Source organism: Pongo abelii, chromosome 5, assembly GCF_028885655.2.
Source record: "Pongo abelii isolate AG06213 chromosome 5, NHGRI_mPonAbe1-v2.0_pri, whole genome shotgun sequence".
Taxonomy (NCBI): domain Eukaryota; kingdom Metazoa; phylum Chordata; class Mammalia; order Primates; family Hominidae; genus Pongo; species Pongo abelii.
The window spans coordinates 136,594,640-136,618,662 of NC_071990.2; the positions used below are offsets into that span (position 1 = coordinate 136,594,640).

General features: G+C 37.9%; 1 long non-coding RNA gene across 1 annotated transcript in view; it reads left to right on the top strand.

The window, feature by feature from the left end:
• The first annotated feature begins 456 nt into the window (after window positions 1-456).
• Window positions 457-24,023, top strand: part of LOC129060074 (uncharacterized) — a 45,021-nt gene continuing 21,454 nt past the window's right edge. Inside the window, exons 1-2 of the long non-coding RNA XR_008526463.2 lie at window positions 457-567; window positions 17,168-17,257. This is a non-coding gene — a long non-coding RNA (uncharacterized LOC129060074). The remainder of the gene's footprint in view (window positions 568-17,167; window positions 17,258-24,023) is intronic.

The following is a 24,023-nucleotide window of genomic DNA, read 5'->3' on the forward strand; positions in this document are numbered from 1 at the left end:
TGACTTGTGATGGTTTTATTAGGCAAGAGTTGCTTTTGACTCTGGTTGAGATACACATAATCACACTGATATAACTAGAAGTTTTTAAAGCCATGTTTGCATTTAGATAAACAGAAGACATTAATCCTTTTCAAGTAGAACACTGGGCAAACATTAGTCCTTTAGGTTTCCCATTATGACTGTGGTATTGTGGTAGATTATATTTTCCTAAGATGTCCACACCAGTACATTCTATCCAACGTGATCTTCTTTCCATGTAATACTGACTGATATGGTTTGGCTACGTGTCCCCACCCAAATCTCATGTTGAATTGTAATCCCCAATGTTGGGGAAGGGACCTGGTGGCAGGTGATTAGATCATAGGATCGGATTTCCCCCTTGCTGTTCTCATGATAGTGAGTGAGTTCTCATGAGATCTGGTTGTCTGAAAGTGTGTAGCACTTCCCTCTTTGCTTTCTCTCTCCTGCAGCCATCTGAAGGTGTGTTTGCTTCCCCTTCATCCTTCCACCATGACTGTAAATTTCCTGAGGCCTCCCAGCCATGCTCCCCGGACAATCTGTGAAACTGTGAGTCAATTAAACCTCTTTTCTTCATAAATTACCCAATCTCAGGCAGTTCTTTATAGCAGTGTGAGAACAGGCTAATACACCAACTCTTCTCCTCTGAGAGATTGGGAGACTCTGCCTTTGAGACATACTTTTCCATTGAGAGATCTTTCCTCCCCATAAAACTGGGTGGACCTATGACTACATTGGAAGCCACATTATGTACCTGCTAAAGCTGAGCCATAGAAGGTGATATGGCTTTCACTTGGTCCTCTTTGGATGCTCACCCTCAGAACCCAGTCGCCATATTATGAGGAAGGCAAACAGTCATTTGGAAAGGCCATATGTAGGTGCCCAGTAGTGCCTTTGCTGAGATTCCAGATGACAACCAGCCTTCATGACCAGACATGTATGTGAATGAGGCTTCAGATGATCCCAGTGTCCAGCCTTCCAGATACCCCAGCAGATGCTGAGTGGAATAGAGATCATCTGTCCTCACTGATTCTACCCAAGTTGCAGAATTGTGAACAAATATAAATGTTTATTTTAAGCCACTAAGTTTTGGGGTTGTTGTTTAGCAATAGATAACCAGAATAATTATCAACCCAAAAACATCTCACAGAGACAATAGTAAATACTGCCATGTTACATGTCTATAGACTCTCAGAATTCATAAAAATGCTAATGGTAGTTGTATAAAGTTAATTATAAGTACTATTGATTCGGATTATTTATATGACAAAGAATACAAGTTTAGAGAGTCTGCTTTAAGTGAGATTTTCTTTGGTCACTAGTCACAATTCTGAAAACTGCCTCCTAGGTATACCATAAATAATCATAAAAGATCTTTTTATTCTACCCCATTGAAATGTTACACTAAAACGAATCAAGAAAGCTAGTGTAACAAGGACTTGATTTTCTGTGTGGAAGATTTATGTTATGAAATTCTGTAGTCTTCATTCTTTCACTTGTTACCCAACATATTAATTGCCTGAGAAGTTTTAAGGAACAAATATTTTATTCAAAGGTGGATGACCTTTAAAAAAATGACAGCTGAACAAGGAAACTTTTGATAAAATATCGTCTTCCCAAGTAATATTAATGTGGGTCATTTATTATTATTATTTTTAATTACTACAGTGTTGGCCGGGCACGGTGGCTCACGCCTGTAATCCCAGCACTTTGGGAGGCTGAGGCGGCTGGAGCATGAGTTCAGGAGTTTGAAACCAGCCTAGCCAACGTGGTGAAACCCCCTCTCTACTAAAGATACAAAAAATTAGCCTAGCATAGTGGCACATGCCTGTAATCCCAGCTACCCAGGAGGCTGAGGCAGGAGAATTGCTTGAACCCAGGAGGTGGAGGTTGCCGTGAACTGAGATCGCACCATTGCACTCCAGCCTGGGCAACAGGGTGAAACTCTGTCTCAAAAAATATTACGGCCGGGTGCAGTGGCTCACGCCTGTAATCCCAGCACTTTGGGGGGCTGAGGCAGGCGGATCACGAGGTCAAGAGTTCGAGACCAGCCTGGCCAACATAGTGAAACCCTGTCTCTACTAAAAATACAAAAAATTAGCTGAGTGAGGTGTAGGGCACCTGTAATCCCAGCTACTTGGGAGGTTGAGACAGGAGAATCACTTGAACCCAGGAGGCGGACGTTGCAGTGAGCCAAGATCGTGCCATTGTACTCCAGTCCAGGCGACAGTGCGAGACTCTGTCAAAAAAAAAAAATTACTACAGGGATATTAAATTTCACTTGCACTGATAATTGATTCAGATGTGTCCCAAGGACAATTTATTCCTTAAGTCATGCTTTTATTAGTGAGTGAAAAAGAGGACAGGAAATTAAGCAGCATGCAATGAAGTACACTGTCATGTTATTAGGATAGTCCTAATCCATTAAACACAGAAAATTCTCTATAAAGATGTTTTTAAACCTTCAGTAAAATGCTTAAGAAAGAATTATTCCATTCCAAGAGTTTTAGGCCAGACAAAAGCTGAGGTAATTTTGTTCCTATACTCAGACATACTAGTGTACATAAATCTGTCTTAATATATAGGTCATTATTGCTTTATCCAGTAGTCATAGCCTAGTGACAGACAATGAAAAAGAAGAAAAAACAATAAACAGCTTTAGAGGAAAAATATACTAGAAATTTTTTTAAAATCACAATTTGGTTAACGAGACCAATAGGAAGAGCCAAACATAGACTGGCCTTTATATTGGCCCCTCTTTCTTCTTCTCAGCCCTGGACCTAGGAGTATTGGCTTGATGAATTCTGAACTCCTTGTATAGAGCTGTTGCCTTCTGATTTACTCATTCTACTTAGGGAAAAGAATCTTTCAGGGGCACACTGATGTTTAGGGAGGGAGTGTCCCACAAGGAGAGAGATTTTTAAATTCTTTATGTGCCTTAATATAGGCACTCTAGAATAAGGGGTAAATCAGGAATTCTGAAATAACCTGTATCATGGTAAGCCTATTAGTAGGATTGATTTCTGGTATCCTTCATATCATGGCAAATTTTCAGTATTCAGCATGTGTCCCAGAGAACCTAAGATGTGTACTTCATTTACCAATATAAGCAGTGGCTGCAGAAAACTTTGTCATGAAGAAATGCATGGGAAGGCTCCTTTGTTTCGCCTCCTGTCAAAAAGCAACCTGGTGCAAAGCAAAGAATATCTATCTATAATTTAGGAACGCTTCAGGTTAGCAATCAACTACCTGTGTCAAGGCAACTCACTTTGCCAGCCTCTGTTTGTTTGTTTGTTTGTTTGCTTTTAAACAGGTTTTACCACAGGACCTCTAAGTTTCTTTCCAGTTTAATTTTTTTTCTTTTTTTTTTTTGAGACAGAATCTCACTTTGTTGCCCAGGCTGGAATGCAGTGGTGTGATCTTTGCTTACTACAACCTCCGCCTCCCAGGTTCGAGTGATTCTCCTGCCTCAGTCTCCCAAGTAGCAGGGACTACAGACATGCGCCACCATGCCCAGCTAATTTTTGTATTTTTAGTAGAGACGGGTTTCATTATGTTGACCAGGCTGGTCTCAAACCCCTGACCTCAAGTGATCTGCCCGCCTTGGCCTCCCAAAGTGCTGGGATTACAGGCATGAGCCACCGTGACTGGCCTCCAGTTTAAAATGTAAATGATACTTGAATCACAGCATTTATAGCATCTGTCATTTTTGAATATAAAAGCAGAAAGCACACTAAGTCTTGGTGTGTGCTTAGGTTCTTACAAAGTCTGGAAATATGAGCAAATTTCTAGTTTTCTTTTTTTTTTTTTTTTTTTGAGACAGGGTCTTGCTCTGTCTCCCAGGCTGGTGTGTGGTGGTGCAATCCTGGCTCACTGCAACCTCCACCTCCTGGGCTCAAGCAACCTTCCCACCTCAGCCTCCTGAGTATCTGGGACTACAGGCAAACACCACCACACCCAGATAATTTTTGTTTTTTTGTTTTTTGTTTTGTAGAGATAGGGTTTTGCTATGGTGCCCACGGCTGGTCTCAAATTTCTGCACTCAAGCGATCCACCCCCTTAGGCCTCCCAAAGTGCTGAGATTACAGGTGTCAGCCACTATACCCAGCCTCTAGCTTTAATTCTTAAAGATACATAATTCTTCCAAGACCGACAAAATGCTTGCATCACCTCTTTATAAGGAAATTTTTATAGATTGCAGCAAATAATAAACTATATCATACATTCTGATTTCCACGTGTAAAAAGGTATTTGGAACATTTCTTATCTTCATATTTATTTTAATAATTATTTTAGAATTGAAAATGTTGCCCATTTTTCTGTCTTTTAATATATATTATACAAACGAAATGTAAAGGACAACACAGTATCCGTTTCAAAGTTGTTTATAAGCAATATGTTCAAATTTGGACATTAGATAAAATGCGACAGTTATTTTAAATAACTATCTTAGTCCACTTTCTGTTGCTATAACAGAATACCATAGACTGGGTAATTTATAAACAAAATAAGTTTATTTAGCTCTTGGTTCTAGAGACTAGGAAGGCCAAGAGCATAGCACCCGTATTTCGTGAGGGCCTTCTTGCTGCATCATAACATGATGGAGGACATCGCTTGGTGAGAGGGCAAGAGCAAGAGAGCCACAGAGCTCACTTGTATAAGAAACCCACTCCCATGATAGTGACATTAATTCACTAATCCATTCATGAAGAGAGAAATTCGATTTCCGACACATGAACTTTTGGGGGATACATTCAAACCACAGCCATAACCAAATAAATGTTAAAGGTGAAATAAATGTGTACAGGAAAATGGATGAAAGGAAATGTTATAGATTGAGTTTGTCACCCAAAAATTCATGTTAAAATCCTAATCCCCAATGTGATGGCATTAGAAAGTGGAGCCTTTGGAAAATAATGAATTCGTTTGTTTGGAGCCCTCATAAATGGGATTAATATCATTACCAAAGAGATCCCAGACAGCTCTCTGGCCCTCTTTCTGACATATGAAGACACAGAGAGATGAACTAGGAAGTGAGCCCTCGTGAGACACCAAATCTGCTGGCATCATGATATTGTACTCCTTCAGCCTCCACAACTATGAGAAATAAATGCCTGTTGTTTAGGTCATCCAGTCTGTGGTATTTTTGTTTTAGCAACCCAAATGGACTAAGACGGAGAACCATGAGAATCAGATGCTTATACACAGTGGCATGAAGACTGACAGTTAAGGACCAAGATGATGTAAGATGATGAATACCATGTTATACAAAAAAAAAAAAAATTGAATATCTTGGAGCTAATTAGATTAGAGAGTAGAAGGCTAAAGGATGACGTGACTGCTATCATCAAATAGCAGTCTAAGCCATCACATAGCAATTCTAAGAACGGTTCTATAGATTTTAGAATAACTTTATTTTGTGTTGTCCTAGAAGAGTGGGATTTATAAAGACAAAAGTCTCAGTTGAATATGAGGGAAATGCACACACAGCTTTTTTTTTTTTTTGAGACGGAGTCTCACTCTGTTGCCCAAGCTGGAGTGCAGTGGCGCGATCTTGGCTCACTGCAAGCCCGGCCTCCCGGGTTCACGCCATTCTCCTGCCTCAGCCTCCAGAGTAGCTGGGACTACAGGCGCCCACCACCACGCCCGGCTATTTTTTTGTATTTTTTAGTAGAGACGGGGTTTCACCGTGTTAGCCAAGATGGTCTCGATCTCCTCACCTCGTGATCCGCCTGCCTTGGCCTCCCAAAGTGCTGGGATTACAGGCCTGAGCCACCGCGCCCGACATACAGAAAGCTTTTCAGCAATGGAATGAAGTGTCTCAATGAATTTCCCATTATGAGAAGCATCCTGTTGAGAAAATTTTAAGATTTTTTTTTATTTGAAAAGACATTGGACCAGATGTTCTTTTAAGAGCTCATTCAACTCTAGCCTGTGATTCTATTTTTAATTAAATAGTAAGTTAAGGCAGGAAAACATCTTAAGCATAAAATAGAGCGTTAAAGAAAACTCAGCACTGGGAAAATAATGGGATATAAATGGGAAATTAAACAGAAAAGAGAATATGAAATAGGAAAAGACAAGATCAGTAAAGAAATTTAGCCAGGCATAGTAAAGCATTTTGACCTTCAGGACGAGGGTTAGGTCTCTCAAGAGTGTCCAAAAGCCAAGTGAGAAAAAAATGTCAACCACTAAAAGAGGTCATATACATGCTCCAAATTTCTCCCTTTTCATATATTGAGTCAAGGGGCTTGATCCAAAATGCAACAGGAAGTTGACAGATTAACCAGAAAAGTACAAATAGAAAGTTGGTATGTCCTAGAGGATTGTGGTTAATGATTGTTAAAAGTGCCCTTGCCAACGGTAGACAGCATCCAATGACTTTGAAGCAATTGAGGTGGGAAATGACAACAATGTCGGCTAAATCCCTGACCATTTGTTTCTGTGTAATTTATGCCAATGAGATATGTGATGGGGGAGAGAGAGGAAGACAAGAAGTCGGGAAAAATGGGTGGAAAGGGAGATGTGAGAAGCTGTTGTGAAGGTAAAGGAGAGCTTTCCAAAAGCCCTGCAGAGTTTACACATCATGTTTTTGTACAATGTTACTTCTCCATCAAGAAAAAGGGAATCCTTTTCTGAAAATAAAATAAAACCGGGGCCCTTTACACACCTGTACTTTAAAAGATCATACAGTACTTCAGTGGGAAGGTGTGCTAATACCCCTACATTTTGGTTAAACTCCAAGTCAAATAGTTTCATTCTACCTACCTAAATCCTCTGCTGTTTAATTGAAGGAAGTCATACTTCACTCCACTTCCTTAAAAACTAATAAAACATGTCTGGAGTTGTTTACACTATTATACTATGTGGTATAATGTGATTCTTAGATTTTTAAATGTCTACAAACTCTTTATATCCCTCAAAAAATGCTCTTTAACTTTTGGTTGTTAGCATTTTTCCCAGCAGTAACACTTTAGATCTTTATTATATTATTAATATATATTTATGAAGGATCATGATTAAGGAATATAATAGGATTATTTTTATATAACAATATAGCATCTTCTCTAAAATTGCATTGATGGGATGCATCTTTTCAACTTTTCTTGTATTTTATACGGTTCTCTTTGGAATGCTTTTTAGGCTCACCACAGAAATCCAAGAAAATGTCAACTTTTGCTTGCTTCTGTACTTCACCTCTCGTTTGTCAGTTTTTCTGAATTCTCTTTATATGAAGGCAAGACTTAACTTGGTTTGGTTGTTGGAAAATCCTGGCATCACCTGGCCTCATAAGAGGGCGGAAATTTGGCCCTAATCCAATAAACTTTCATGACAACACTCTTTCAGCTTCATTTTGGTGACTTGATCTGATAGCCAAGAAGAAAAGAACTACTTAACAATATGTCAGCTTACTATCTAGTTTGGTTCACAGGTCTAAAGTATAGAAATCTATCACCTATTGCTAGGATAAATGTCATATCTTGCAAAGACTAATCTTGTTCAAACGGACATACTCTTTAAATGCATAAATCTACTTGAAAACTAATCTGATAACAAAGACATGCCTGCAGAAGGATGATTCAGTTGTATCAATGTACTTGTCACTCAGACCTCAGCCAGAGAAAAATAATATGATGGGGCTAGTGGGTGTTAAAAATATGCAAAGTCTTGATAATCAGACAACATTAGCCACAAAATGAAAAGAAGAAACTTTTTTTTTTAAGTTACAGGAAGAAAAAGGTCTAATGAGTTTTTTTAGACTTTATGACATGAGTACAAAGAGACAAACCACGAATTTGCCTGAGAAAGTAGTAAATCTTTTAAAAAAATGTGTTTACTTTGGCTGTTATCATTATTTTAAAATTAAGATTATACATATCATCCTGGCTCCTTCTCAAATGAAATTGGGAATATAACTCTTGAAATTGGGACTATACCTCTTACTTATTTCAAATATTGGAGGCATTTTTGTACACCAGCGAGAAGGGAGGGCTGTCTCTTTACTTACAGAAGTTGTGTTCTAGCTCCCCATCATTTCCTAGTTTTCTCTTATTTTTTGGCCTCAGAGACTCTATTTAGTTATTTGTGAGTAAATTTATAATATGGCTTTACTTATAGAAACCACTGGCTAAATTCAATAGCCTGTAATTGAAAGTAAAGTTTATTTTTATAAACTCTTTAATGCTTTATTATTTTAATTTAACTACGTTCAATTTCAAACACGAGAAACTGTTCCTTTGAAATCTAATTAAGCAATTCTAAGGTAGAAACATTTTTAAAAATTTGGAAGTCTGTCCCTAAAAGGCCACATTTTCCTAATTAATTTAACCAGCTCCTCCTTATCTCAGAGACCAGATCCATGCATATATAATTAAACAAGAGTATTCAATTATATATTGGTTAGGGTACTCCTACTGTTCCCAGAAACTAATTATTTAAAAACATTACTGAATACTAAATTAGGATCTCTATTCTTACTTTGTAAATGGATAATTAATTGCTCTTTACATGACTTTTCTCACTTGTGCTTGACCTTGGCGTGACTTTTTCATGACACTAGGTGGCAGGAATAGAAGTTTTCCTTCCTTCCCTCCCTCTCTTCCTGCCTCCTTCTTTCTCTTCCTTACCCCTCCTTCCCTCCCTTCGTTTCTTCCTTCCTTTGCACTATGTACTCTAGTTAAGAAGTTAGCAATTTATCTAAAGCCCTTATTTTGTTTTGCTTTTTAGTGCTTTTTGTTTCATTGATTATTGATTATTATATGTTTGTGCTTATTTGTTTAGTTAGGAATTTGACTATGGAACAGTGAAATAATTCATATGCTATTTTATTATTATATTCATGGAATAACATTTCATATCTCACGTTTTTAAGAATTTTGTTAGAAAACTTCATGTATAGACCAGTAAATAGCTTTCCTTTCCTTATGGCCACTTAAAATATGAACATAAAAATATTAAATGAATTAAATGAATGCTTTCTACTTCCATTTTAGAGAACTGAGCAAACAATATTGATATTTTATATTTGAATGCTTTAGGCAAAGCTAAAACATGACAACATCTGATTTCTCCTTTAGAGGTCCTGGACCTGGCTCAGTGAAACTTCACATATTAGTGTTGTCTCAAAATGTTCTATTATTGACTAAATATGACTCTACGCAATATTTCTTTTTAGGGGGTAGAATCTTTGGTGTTTTTTTTGTTGTTGTTTGTTTTGTTTGTTTGTTTGTTTTTAAGACAGAGTCTTGCTCTTGTTGCCCAGGCTGGAGTGCAATGGCACAATCTCAGCTCACTGCAACCTCCACCTCCTGGGTTCAAGTGATTCTCCTGCCTCAGCCTCCCGAGTAGCTGGGATTACAGGCACCTGCCACCATGCCCGGCTAATTTTTGTGTTTTTAGTAGAGACGGGGTTTCGCCATGTTGGCCAGGCTGGTCTTGAATCCCGACCTCATGGTCTGCCTGCCTCGGCCTCCTAGAGTGCTGGGATTACAGGTGTGAGCCACCGCACCTGGCCTTTTGTTCTTTTTTTTTTTAGCTGAGGTCTTGCTCTGTCACCCAGGCTGGAGTGCAGTGGCATGACCATGGCTTACTGTAACCTTGAACTCCTGGGCTCCTGTCATGGCCTCTCAAAGTGCTGAGATTACAGGCATATTTTTGGCTTTTTTTTTTGGAGGCAGAGTCTTGCTCTGTCACCCAGGCTGGAGTGCTGGAGTGCAGTGGTGCGATCTCAGCTTACTGCAGCCTCTGCCTCCAGGTTCAAGGGATCTTCCTGCCTCAGCCACCCCAGTAGCTGGGACTACAGGCACATGCCACCACACCCAGCTAATAGTTCTTTGTATTTTTAGTAGAGATGGGTTTCGCTGTGTTGACAAGGCTAGTCTCCAACTCCCGGCCTCAAGTGATCTGCCAGCCTTGGTCTCCTAAAGTGCTGGGATTACAGGTGTGAGCCACCATGCCCAGCCAGTTCTTTGGATTTTAAACTGAGCTTCCTAAAACCAAAATATCTAGACCTACTGGTATGAATACCTACTAGATGGAATCACTGTTGCCAAGAAAATCAATGAGTTTCAATATTTTAGGAAAAGGAAAAACACATTCACTCATACAGTTTTTATATATTTATTGAACACCTGCTATGTGACAAGCCTTTCATTGGAAACCAGAGACACAAAACTGCAAAAGGAAAAAATAATATAAAAATAATGGAAAGGAAAAATATAATAATACAAAAGGAGCCTACAGTCTAGAGGAAATAATATTATCATTGAATATGGCCTATGCTGTACCTGAAATACTCTTCTTCACTCTTCCTTCTCCTAACTCCTCCTTTACTCCAACTGTCCCACATCCCTCTTCACTCCTCCATCCCACTTTCCATCACCTGCTTAACTCCTATCCCTCCTTCAGGTTTCAACTGAAACCTCACTCCTTCAGGAAGGCATTTTCCAACTCCATAGACTTGGATAAATATACTAGCTATAAAGTGGCCATTTTTCCATATCATAGCACCCAACAATTTTAGTACATTACTTGCTTAATGTCTATCTTTGGAGATTTAAAGACAGGAACTATCTTGCTTTTATTCGCTACCATAACTCAAATACCTTGCACATTCCTGGGCCCATAGTACGTGCTCAGTCAATATTTAATGAGTGAATAAATGAATGAAAATATGTTGTTTAATATCTATAAGTATATTATGCCTTAATATATAGTATACAAAGAAAAAATTAAATACTTTAATAAATTGATAGAGTAAAATAGAATATCCTTTGTTTGTTTGTTTGTGTTTTAATTCCTGAGTCTCCAGAGAAGAATATACTTATTAAAGCAAAGGAAAAAAATGATAGTATTGTGACTCCAGTGTCACAATTTTGTAACTGCTGTTTACAGTCCATATGCGCTTTCAAGTCTCTTTCCACTATATCTTACAACTAAGTTCTATAACTCCGTCTTTATTAATTTCTGATTGCTAGTTTTAGATTCCTAGTTTCAGATTATATAATCATCAAGTTAATTTGAAAAGTATGGGCATATGTTCAAACTTTCTTTTTCACTATTAGTCAAGAAATAACAAAGTACATCTCCATATATATATTCAAGACAAAAACAATGAATACTTTGGATACTGTGAAATGCCTCTCTTCCTAGCACCTAACATCATATCATTGAATCCCCAAGATTAGTCAAAAGTCCAGTTGGGATCACTAATAATTAAAAGCCGTGGTCAAAACTGTGTGTGTCCAAACCCACCCTTTCTACTCTGTTTTGTGATGCTGGGGCTGAGCCTCTGTAAAGAGCTTTTCTCTTTTGTCCTCCAACTCCCTGTTAGGCTTGGTCAATAGATGATGCTGGAGGTGCCAGGCGCGGTGGCTCACTCCTGTAATCCCAGCACTTTGGGAGGCTGAGGCGGGCGGATCACGAGGTCAGGAGATTGAGACCACCGTGTCTAACACGGTGAAAACCCTGTCTCTACTGAAAATACAAAAATTAGCCAGACATGGTAGCAGGCACCTGTAGTCGCAGCTACTCAGGAGGCTGAGGCAGGAGAAGGGCGTGAACCCAGGAGGTGGAGCTTGCAGTGAGCCGAGATTGCACCACTGCACTCCAGCGTGAGCGACAGAGCGAGACTCCGTTTCTGGAAAAAAAAAAAAAAAATTCTGGAGGCAGGCAGGAAAGGCAGGTTGAAGAAAGGATTTGCATCTTCCTGTTTGTTCTACAGTGTTATTTCAGCAAAAGTCTCAGCCTGGCAGAGGCCATGTCTTCTGCCTTTCTCAGCACTCCCAGAGCCATCCTCATGGTGCCACTACAGTGATACCACCAGGACCCAGTCAGGAAAATAGAAACTACGCTAGTTTAATATAATGAATGAAATACAATGAATTTAGTATAATGAATGAAAGATTGATCATTTAATATAACGAGACCATTTAATGTAATGAATGAAAGACTGATCAGGTGTTAGAGAACTAAAGCAAAAAGGGAACACTAAGGTAACACAGAGATAAGTCACCCCAGGAAGAAGCTACCACTCTAGGGCAAAAAGAAAGACATGGGTCTTGTCAGAACCTAGAAGCCCAGAAGAAGGACCAAGCATAGCCAGGACTCAGGCCTCTGAAGAGGAACCACTGCAGGGCTGGTGCTGATGCCTGGAAGATCAGAAGGAGAGGTTTATGGACCTGAGACTCAGACCTTAAGGTGGGCGTGCTGCCTGACTGGTACACTATGTATACAGGAAATCTGTGTGAGCCTAGACTATGTCCACTACTATGGTTCAGGAAAAGCTAAGCACATTTACCGAGGCTGTAAGACGGCCCAAGAGAAGTCAGTTTGTATAAGTTGATATATTTATTTATTTTGATTGGTTATCTATCTGCTTGTTTCTTTGTTTCAGCTCAAAGATGAGGAAATAGATTTTAGTGACTCAAGGGGGAGGAAATAGGTGACCAAGTGCATAGGGAGAAAGATTGGAGAATAAAGAGCATAGCATGTGGTATGCTGTGCCACATGGTTTGGCTGTGTCCCCACCCGAATCTCATCTTGAATTGTAATCCCTGTAATCACCACGTGTTGAGGGAGGAACCTAGTGGGAGGTGATTGGATCATGGGGATGGTTCCCCCATGCTGTTCTCATGATAGTGAGTTCTCACGAGATCTGATGGTTTTATAAATGGTAGTTTTTCCTGCGCTCTCGCACTCACTCCCTCCTGCCGCCTTGTGAAGAAGGTGCCTGCTTCCTCTTCCCTCATGATTATGAGTTTCCTGAGCTTCCCCAGCCGTACAGAACTGTGAGTCAATTAAACCTCTTTTCTTCATAAATTAACCAGTCTCACGTATGTCTCCATTAAAAATACAAAAATTAGCTGGGCGTGGTGGTACACACCTGTATTTCCCAGCTACTCTGGAGGCCGAAGCACAAGAATCATTGAACCTGGGTGGTGGAGGTCACAGTGAGCCGAGATTGCACTACTGCACTCCAGCCTGGGTGACAGAGTGAGACTCCATCTCAAAAAACAAAAAACAAACAAAAAAACACATAATAATAATAGTACATAATCCTAGGATGAAATTTTGATTCTGCTAAAATATGTGCTAAATGAATTAAATATTGCAAATTATGTGAAATAAGGGAAATACAAGTCACAAGTATTGAGATGAATTTAATATTTAATTTAATATAATAATACTAATTTAATATTCAACTTAATATTGTGCTTGTATTCACAATATCTCCTATTTTTTGGGAGGCTGTTCTCCCACTTACTTTCTCAGGTAGGGAACCACAAAAGTCATACACTAATCATGTGTTCTGCTATGAAAAGTGGTGTGCTAAGATCTCTAAAAAGAAACATAGAAGCTATGCCACCAAATTCTAACCATGAATTCCCCTTAAAACCTTTAAATCTTAGATTAAGTACTCCTTTATGAATGCTTGTCATAGTTTGTATCTTTAGAAGTTTAATTCTAAAGATCACTAAATGTTTAATCATGCTTTGGGGTATACACAAAAAGACATAGAAAACAACAGAATATTTCAAAATGTTCTGAGATGGAGCCACTCCATATGCTGGAGTGCACATTGCTGTATTATAATGAATTGTTGAAAGTGTGGACTCACTGTAACACTTTTTATAATAACGATGATATTTAAGCAGTCTGTTCAAGACTTCTGCCGGCTCAATTATTTACAATCTAAATCTAATGTAAGCCTAACACATTTATTTCTGTGAACAGCAGTATTTTACTGTAAAAAGAAGGTGTTTGTAAGCATTGCCACATGGTTCTTAGAATGTCTGAGCACAGCAAGATAGTCATTTTTTAAAACTGGAAAACAAACACAATGCAAAGACTTGAGGGAACCAGCATTGGGTTTTGTTGTTTAAAGATGTTTTAGGGATTTTTACATTGCTTTTAATTTAAGAAACAGAAGATATGTGGTATAAAAAAGAATTCCTTTTTTACCTAATAAAAATTCTCTATTAGAGTCGAAAGTGAGCCTCAACACACACACAGATGTGTGCATACACACATGCCTGCGCACACACACATAGCTTTTCAGCAAAGTATAGTAGCTATACTATTCAAGGCATTAAGGAAATCCTGGATTAATCACTAGCTGACTACTAAGCTAAACAAGCAGAGTTTAGTGACCACACACAACAACAACAAAAGACTTTACAGAATTAGTTTGGAAAGTCATTAAACAAAGAAACAGCAGCAACAACAGCAAACCCTTAAAAGGGAGGGACTCTGATTACCAGAGTTGCCACAATGTAATATTTTAAATGCCCAGTTTTGACCAAAAAATATCGCAAGACACACAAACAGGAAAACATGGTTAATACACAGGAAAATAGTAGTCAATAAAAACTATGTCTGAGGAAACACAGACAGTAGACTACCTAAATAAAGACTTTAAATCAGCTATTGCAAATATGTTCAAAGGACTAAGGGAAACCATAGGTAAAAAATTAATGGAAAGTATGAGAATGATGTTTCTTTCTTTCCATTTCTTTCTTTCTTTCTCTCTCTCTCTCTCTTTGTCTCTCTCTCTCCCTCTCTCTCTTTCTTTGTTTTTTTGAGACAAGGTCTTGCTCTGTCACCTAGGCTGGAGTGCAGTGGCACAATCTTGGCTCACTGCAGCCTCCACCTCCCAGGCTCAAACGATCCTCCCACCTCAGTCTCCTGAGTAGCTGGGACTACAGGTGCATGCCACCATGTCCAGCTAATTTTTGTATTTTTAGTGGAGACAGTGTCTCCCTATGTTGCCCAGGCTGGTCTCAAACTCCTGGGCTCAAGTGATCTGCCCACCTAAGCCTTCCAAAGTGCTGGGATTATAGGCATGAGCCACTGCTCCCGGCTGAGAATGATGTTTCATCAAATTTTAAAAAATCAATTAAATGGTAGAAATTATTTTTAAATGAACCAAATAGAAACTCTAGAGTTATAAAGTACTATAAGTACAATGAAAATTTCACTAGAGGGGCTCTAGCAGATTTAAACTGGCAAAAAAAAGAATCAGTAAACTTGAAGATAGGTCAATTGAGAGTATCCAACCTAAGAAACAAAAAGAAAAAAGAATGAAGAAAAATCAAGAGAGCCCCAATAACCTTAATTTTACTTAGTACAACTGAGTATCAATTATACTAAGTAAACATAATGGAAATACCAGTGGGAGAGGAGACAGAAAGAAGCTGAAAGAATATTTGAAAAAATAATTGTCAAAAAATTTCAAAATTTGGTGAAAAACATTAATCTGCACATTGAAGAAGCTTAAACTCTAGGATAAATTCAAAGAGATCAACACCTACATATACACTGTCATAAAGTCAAAAGACAAAGACACAGTCTTGAAAACCCAAGAGACAAGTGACTCAACATGTACAAGAGATCCCTAAAAACAGTAGTATTTTGATTTCTCATCAGAAATCATGAAGATCAGAAGATGGTATGATGCCATATTCGAAACACTGAAAGAAAAAAATTGTCAACCAAGAATTTTATATCCAGTCAAACTATCCTTTAAAAATGAAGAAATGGAGACATTACAACATAAACAAAATACAAAAAATACTAAAGGTAGACATGTAAATTGAAATGAAAGAACACTAGATAGTAACTCAAATCCACATGAAGAAAATCCACAAGAAGGAAACTACATGGATTAATATAAAAGACAGTATATATGCATTTTGAGGGTAACTCTTTTCTTCTATTGGATTTAAAAGACAATTGTATAAAGCAACAATTTTATACTGTGCTGATGCTCTTATAATCTATAAAGATGTAATTTGTAGCCACGCGGGGTGACTCATGCCTGCAATCCCAGCACTTTGGGAGGCTGAGGTGGGTGGATCACCTGGGGTAGGAATTCAAGACCAGCCTGGCCAACATGGTAAAACCCCATCTCTACTGAAAATACAAAAATTAGCTGGGCATCATGGCGCATGCCTGTAATCCCAGCTACTCGGGAGGCTGAGGCAGGAGAATGGCTTGAACCCAGGAGGTGGAGGTTACAGTGAGCCGAGATCATGCCACTGCCCTCCTGCCTGGGCAACAGAGTGAGACTCCATCTCAAAAAAAAAAAAAAAGATGTAATTTGTATGACAATAATAGCACAATGGAGGGGGTAGGAACAAAGATACATTGGAGCAAAATTTTTGTATTCCATTTAAATAAATCACTAGTAATTTAAATAAACTATTTAAATTTATATGCTAATTATAATCCCCAGGGCAACCATTAAGAAAATAAAAATATATAACAAAAAAAACAGAAGGATTATAATGTTACACAAGAATATACCAATTAAACACAAAAGCAGGTAGTTATTAAATTCCATTTAACTTTCTGGTTTAAGGTTATGAAACTAAGCACTGAGTTCCTATTAGCTAAGGTGACCATATAGTTCATCATTCAAATCAAAGTAGTTTGAGGACATTATTTATATCAGGACAGATGACATAAACTGTCCCTGGACAACTTTGATATAAGACTGCCCTACTTTTAACAGAAAAGTTTAGGTATTTTGAACAATCAACTTAGTTTGCATTGTATGAAACACCGTTTAGTATTCATATTTGGCTACTAACTTGTAGGACAAATTAAGCACTGTTTTAGCATTCCGGTACAATCTGATTATGAGAAATTGTTTTCAAAGGTTTAAATCTGGTCACTATCATCAAGTAAATACTGTGTTTTGGATTGTATTGGTTCTATAGATTGATCTGAAGAAAATTTTTTTGTAGTTTCCATTTCATTATACAGGCCTTACATATATACTGTTAAGTTTATCTCCAAATATCTCATACTATTTATGCTATTATAATCGGTTTATTTTCTACTCGTGTATTGCTAGTGTAAAGACAGAATTGATTTTTATATATTAACCTTATATCCTGCAACCTTGATACATTTGCTTATTAATTCTAGCATTTTTTTTCCTAGATTTCATTTTACCCTGTCAGGTAAGACTAAAATGTGAAAGTATGAATGCTTCTACTGGTTGGAGGCAGAGACATAGTATTTGGAAATGTGAAATATTAACAACCTTTTTGGAAAGCATTTTGATAGCATCTATTAAAATTTAAGTGAAAAAACACATTTAGTTTCAGCTCAGCAATCTCACTGCTAGGAATCTATTTTACAGCCAGCATAAGGATATATGTGCAAAGATGTTGATGGCAGTCCTCATTTGTAATGGCAGAAACCTGGAAATGAAGTGAATGATCAACAATAGGTGAGTGCTTAAGTGGTGGTACATCCACCCTTGGTTTCAGCTGGCTTGAATGGGTTTCTCAGACTAGTAGAGATAACCCATTTCAGCAAAGGACTATATAGTACAAAAATAATATTTCATTTTTAGATATGGTTATGTATTGCTGAAAATTAAAAAGGTTTAAAGATCTATTACTGTTCAGTGGAACTTTCTTTATTCCTTCTAAAGCTTTGTCTTGCTGTGAGAAAGGTATGCACAGTCTGCAAAACAAGCCCTTGCTCCTTTCAAATTTGCATAATGTGCATGCAGTTACAGCTGCTCAATTTTTTTTCTTCAGTTGCCAGAGGATTTCCATAACTTATTCAATAGAACTCACTCAAATACAGCAATTTTTATTTACCCTTCTACTTATCTTTTTAAAACTCTGATGTCTATGTCTCTGCCATTGTTACTTCTTTGAAAAACAAAACAAACAAAAAGAAAACATTATTCTGACAAATCATGAGATTACCATGATTTCTGCCTATTTGTACCACATTATTTTCATAAATACTTTTAACATTGGATGTGATCTGAAATTATTCATTGTATCACTGTGTATCACAGTAAGTACCTATTTTATTGCTATAAAGACTTTATTGCCCTTTGGAGAAATGCACAAATACATTTGTAGTAAAAGTAAAGAAGTAAAGTAAAGGAGTATAATGGTCAGATCTTCTGCAAGGCCATTAACAGCATACCATGAATCAAGCATGACTTGACATACGAGAGGAATGATTTATAGCAAATTCTTGGAACAACTACTATCTGTAGGACCTAGGAGAGAGAAAAAAATACAAAGACATAAAAGAACTCAAAACATAAGCCACTTTTGCATAGTCATTAACTGCAGATTATACGACTTATGCTCTTACAAAGAATCGTTTGAAGCATCAGATGAAGAGGGAAGGCAGAGCAGTGAGAAGTCTTTGAATGAGACTTTTGAGCTTGTATTGCAGACTTGGGAACTCACCTAATGTAATGGGGAAAGCAGGCTGATTATTTAGTTCTTTTTTATTAAAAAAAACTCTATAATTATAATAAACCCTTTTTAATTTATTTACCTAATATCCCCTTGCCTGAAATGTCTTTTTTTTTTTTTTTTTTTTTTTTGAGATAGGGTCTGGCTCTGTTGCCCAGGCTGGAGCTTGGCTCACTGCAACCTCCACCTCCTGGGCTCAAATCATCCTCCCACCTCAGTCTCCTGAGTAGCTGGGACTACAGGCATGAGGCACCACACCCAGGCCATTTTTGTATTTTTGGTAGAACAAGGTTTTACCATGTTGGCCAGCTGGTCTCAAACTCCTGGCCTCAAGCAATCCTCCCGCCTCAGTCTCTCAAAGTAATCCTTCAGTCTAATCACCAAAGATATTAGCTTGTTTCTGCTTTGAAGAAAATGTACAATAATAATTATATTGAGTGTTTTCATACATTTGATTAGTATAACCAAATAATTTCAATAAGTATAAAGACTTAAAATGAACATTTCCTTAATGTTGTTTAACCTGCATTATAGGTTTTATTTACAACTGAACCCTTATCCATAAAGAATAGTCTCAAATATTTACTAAAATTCAATATATTTTGTGTATGATATCACAGCCATAAAAACAATCAAATTAGAAGTAGCATTTACAGTATTAGTCACAGATAGGAAACCATAATTTAGTGAAGAATAACAAAAATAAATAAATATAGATTGACAGATATATAGATAGTTTCTGAAATTTAGCTTTGGCTTTACCCAACCTTGTTGAGAATGAAATCATGTATGCAGGGTGCCTTAAAGGCACTTTTTTCCTAAAAATTGTATATATTGGAAATAATTCACCAAGAAAATCCTAAGAAAGAAAAGAGTTTATGTGATTGACTTTGGGTTATCAAAGCAAAGACTATCCAGGATAAATAACAGGCAGAGGATAGTGATTACAGCTCATTTATTAAAATAGCAACATTGGTACATATCTGAGTCAAGCTTGGAACTCCCCCTCCCTGTCAACTAGACAAGTTAGGCTTTAAAATTACTGTAAAAATTAAGTTAAATTGCCTGTGAAGGTAAGCTCTTAGAAGAATTTTTTAGGTAGATGATCTACGTAACAAGACATGCACCAACCAAATCTGCAGTCAAATATTGGGGGAAAAAAGCAACAACAGTAGGTTTGTGTTTATTTCAATGTCTGAAATATTTTAAAAATTAAGTTCTTAGCTTTGGCCTAGGGGTCTCTAACCAATTCCAGGAAATGTGCTGTATCTTTCCTTGAGGCCAGCAGGAAAGCCCCTTGGCAAGGGTGTCTGGAATGGCCACTTGACATCCCCAGCACACCTCTTGCCAAAGTTACCCATGGCTGCTGACAGAGAGACTGATGTGCTGCCACGGATTGACTTTAGGGATGAACAGATCAAGATCAACTAATTTGGTCAGATGCATTAAAGTGTTTCTGTGTATTTAAGCGTACCATAGAAAGACAAATTCAACAGCTTTCACTTTGCTTTCATACAAGGTTGTTCTCTTACGTGTTTTCTATTTTTGTTTATATACTAATTTCCTCTAGATTGACTGGGTTCTAAATTTATTATGAATTTGGTAAAGCCTCTGAACTTTGTGTTTCTATATTACACACCTTGTGTCTGTTACTACTGTTGTGGTTATACACTCGGGATTTTAAAGTCTCAACGATAATCACCATAAGTCATTTTTAGCAGCTCTGTTTAAAAGATTCCATCAGTAGAAACTCAGCACGGGTAACTTTCACTTAAACATTCCAGACTCTCAGAATCCTTTACATTTAAATGATGTGTTAAAAACAATGGCACCTCTTTTTACTTAATTTCAGTCACATTTGGAAGAAGATAAGAAAGTTTATTCTGAACTCCATCACTCACTATTACTGAGTTTGCTTCATTGTTGAAACTAGGGAAAATTAGTCTGAGGTTTCAAAAAAGCAACTAAACAATTTTTTTTCCAAATTCTTATCCACCATGACTAGACTGTGGCAAAAAAAAAAAAAAAAAAGAAAAGAAAGAAAGAAAGAAAAGAAAAGAAAAGAAATAAAACACAAACAAACAAAAACCCCAGAGAGACAAAAACGCACTTCAGCATAGTAGAAAGAAAGCAGATACACGTAGACACAAATCCCAAGCTCTCCACTTATTGGGTAAGTACATTTTGTTGAGCTACTTAATGTCACTACAATTCAGTTTCCTTATTTATAAAATAGAGATGACACCTCCTTCATCGCTTTGCTGAAGGATTATAGGATGATGGGTGAACTGTAATACTTGGTACATAGTATACATTCAATACGCATTACGAGGACCCCTTTCTGCTCATTGTGTGGACAGAGGTAAAGTACCAGGCCAGGGTATTTATGACGACTATGTGGAAAGATTTTGGCTTCTATGGGGATGACATGGTTATAGGAATCAAAACTTTGACATTAAAAACTTTCATATCCTTTTATGAAATTCAATGAAAAAGAAAGAGCTGTTGATGCTGTGGGCTAAACATGAGGACAGTAATGGTTGGATTAACACAGCTGGACCACAGAGTGCCAGATGGTGGAAGACACCCTTCCCCTTCCCCTTCCCCTTCCCAACCCATAAATCCTAGAACCCTGAGCCCCCTAGTGTGAGCTTTGTGCATTTGTGCTTGAGGCAGCGAGGTTCTCCCACCACAGCTCCCAGTTGGCATATCCACCAACAGCTCTCACCAAATCACACTTGTGTCCTGCCTTCCTTTCCACATCCACCTGCACTCTCACCACCCCCAAAGAAGCACCTTTACTGTATATTACAGATATGTTTGATTTCTCTAAGCAAAATGTTCTCATAGTCTACGTACAATTGCATTCAAAACCTAAGTTCCATTATCTTAGAGATGATCGTATGGTTGTGTTTTTGTTTCCTTGAGGGAATGTTACCCCTGTAAACCATATGGCAAAGGGACAAGATGGAACATGAGTCACCATACACAAGGGAACAAACATCCAGACATGAAGGCAGACAGTGTCACAACAACTCCAGAGGCTGGCAGTTTCTGGGCTTCAAAAGGAAAATAACTTTTTTTTTTTTTTAACTCTGCAAACCACAGCTACTTGTGTGGTTGATGTGTAGCTAAAGGCCACGACTCTCCTATCACATGATCTCACACAGAGCTGGAGTTCTTCCAGTGAGCAGGTGTTAACGGTCCCTGAAAACCAGTTTATAAGAGATCGTAGCTGTCATCCTGGAGTGATATGTTTTAATAGAAAGAAACCCACGTTTCCCAGGAAATTGCTATCACAGTTCAACAGAGATTCCAATGCATGAGCAGAACATAATTTACCCGCCATTTATCTTAATGAGCACCTACTGTGTGCCAGGTACCAGGCACCTGCTAGCTTTGTCTATTTTAATCCTGCCGTTCCTTTAAATCTCAGGCAAACATCACTTTCTTACAAAAGCCTTCCCTTCCTTCCCTGAGTCAGAGCCTCCTTTTACACACTCTGGTAATATGACATCTCTGTCTTTCACGGCTCTTAATCATGGCTGAACTTTACATTATTTATGGCATTCTTTTATTAACATTTGTCTCCTCCAGCAAGCTGTAAGCACCATGAGGGCAAGTACTGTGTCTGACTTTAGTCAGTACTGTATCCACAGCACCTAGAAGGCACTCATGTATTTATTAACAAATGCAGGTTTTTATGTTGTCTGCAATCTTACATGCTCCTGAGGTAATTGTTCAGCTGACCTGATTTAGGGTCAGCTGGGATAAAATGAGTAAATATTAATTAGGAATAAAGTGCATATTTCTTTCTTTGGGAGACATAGATTACCCACACCAGTGATGAACTGGTAAGTCAGCTCTCTTGAAGTTAGTCAGTCAATCAATCAATAACCCTGACTGGTATTGTTTGCCAAATTCCTTGGTGCAAATACTCCCCCCATATCCAATTTCAGACTACCGGTATGAAGTTACTGGACCTGAGTTGGGAAGAAATGCACACAATCAGCTTTCATGAGCCAATTCAAAGCAGCACTAGCATACACTGCCTCACACCCACAGATACTCTGGACTATTGCATCACTCCCATGATTTGTCATAACTGTAGCCACAAGAGCAGCCTATGATACCTTTTGTCTTCTGGTGGCATGTAATTAGAGACCCCACAAAATAAAGTCACATACAAATGATTCATCAGGAAAAGCCAACATCATTGGGAATGGAATGTTAATTTTTTAATCTGCATAAGATTGAAATTACAGTTAAGATCCTGTTTGATGGAACATGGTTTCACATTTGAACTCTGGAGAAAAAATAACCTGGGGACACGGGTTCTCATTTTAGAATCTTATTGATTAGTGAAATGATAACGTTTACTCTCTAAACTATTGTCTTGACCTGAATGGGTAGCAAACAAAATCAGCCTAAAAAGTCACCACAAAATGAAGACCGGAAGGCTTCAAATAGGAATTTTTTTGACCTAGGGTCTACTCCTGAGATTCTACCATTAGGGGTGCTATTCTTTGATTTTTCTAAACCTTATCAGGACATTAAAGCCACTGTGAAAGTGAATATTCTCCATGGACAGCTGCCACTTTAATCCTTTATCAGCCAACACCTTCACTGTAAGTGAGAATAAAAACCAGCAGAAATAGGCTTGGTGGGCCCCAGTGGATGGGAGTAGAGGCACTGGAAGGGGAATTGGAAATTTGCATAAACAAGTTCTGCTTCATGATATTTATTTATTTATGCCAAATCTAGCCAGTCACTTCTCTTTAGGTTTTTTGCCATGCCTGGTATTTTATTTTTAAGTCATGTATTTGTTCTAATATTTATTGAACAATTACAACTGCTGATAAAATCCAAAGGGGCTGGGGATTTAGATATAAAAGATGATTAGCTTTTGTCACAACTTTCATGCAAACATAACTAAAAATTAACATTATTGATTTTTGCTAAATAAAAGTACCAAAAACCTGTTATCTACATGACTTGTTTTCTTAAAAGCATTTGCCTTGGGAGGCAATTACTTTTGCACCAGCCTAAAAACATCCACCAGAGCGTTTGGGGCTTCCCAGAGCCTCTATGTTAGCAAATCTTGGGCTAACATAAGAGGATGTGATGTTGTTGGATATGGCCAATACCATATGAAGCTAAGTCTAGCTGAGTGTTAGCCTGGGGGATACTGCCAGGAACAAATGAGGCCCAGCTCCCAGTAATGGGATATGTGCCTCCTGAATGCACTCTGAGGATTAAATTCCGTGTGCTGACACACACTAAAGCCTCTAGCACTGTTTTGGCATAGGTAGTTACTCAAAAAGTCTTCATTTAATTAACTATAAACTTAGATATATGAAACAAAACCTCTGTAAAAAATCTTAAGGTCGAGAACATACTATATAATAGGCACAAGACTGAAGCAGTAGATGGGGCAGATGTGACGATAAAGTCTTTGATGTTGATAGAAAAGCAAACTGGAAAATATTCATTCGTCCTCCAGAACCTCAAATCCACCCACACTGGAAATTGTCACTAACATACTCTTGCTCAGGAATAACACATACTCTGACTTGTAACGCTTGTCTTATTCTTTCACTTTTATCATAGAAAGAGGTCAAGGGGCAAAAAGAGGACAGATTCTAGTTCTAACAAAGCCAAGTTGAAAAACATCAGTACTTAACTTGGCTGAACTAATTCAGACATTAAAATAGAGAGAAGTTATGTAGCTTAGATTTTAAGCAGTCTAGAAAATCATTATCCCTC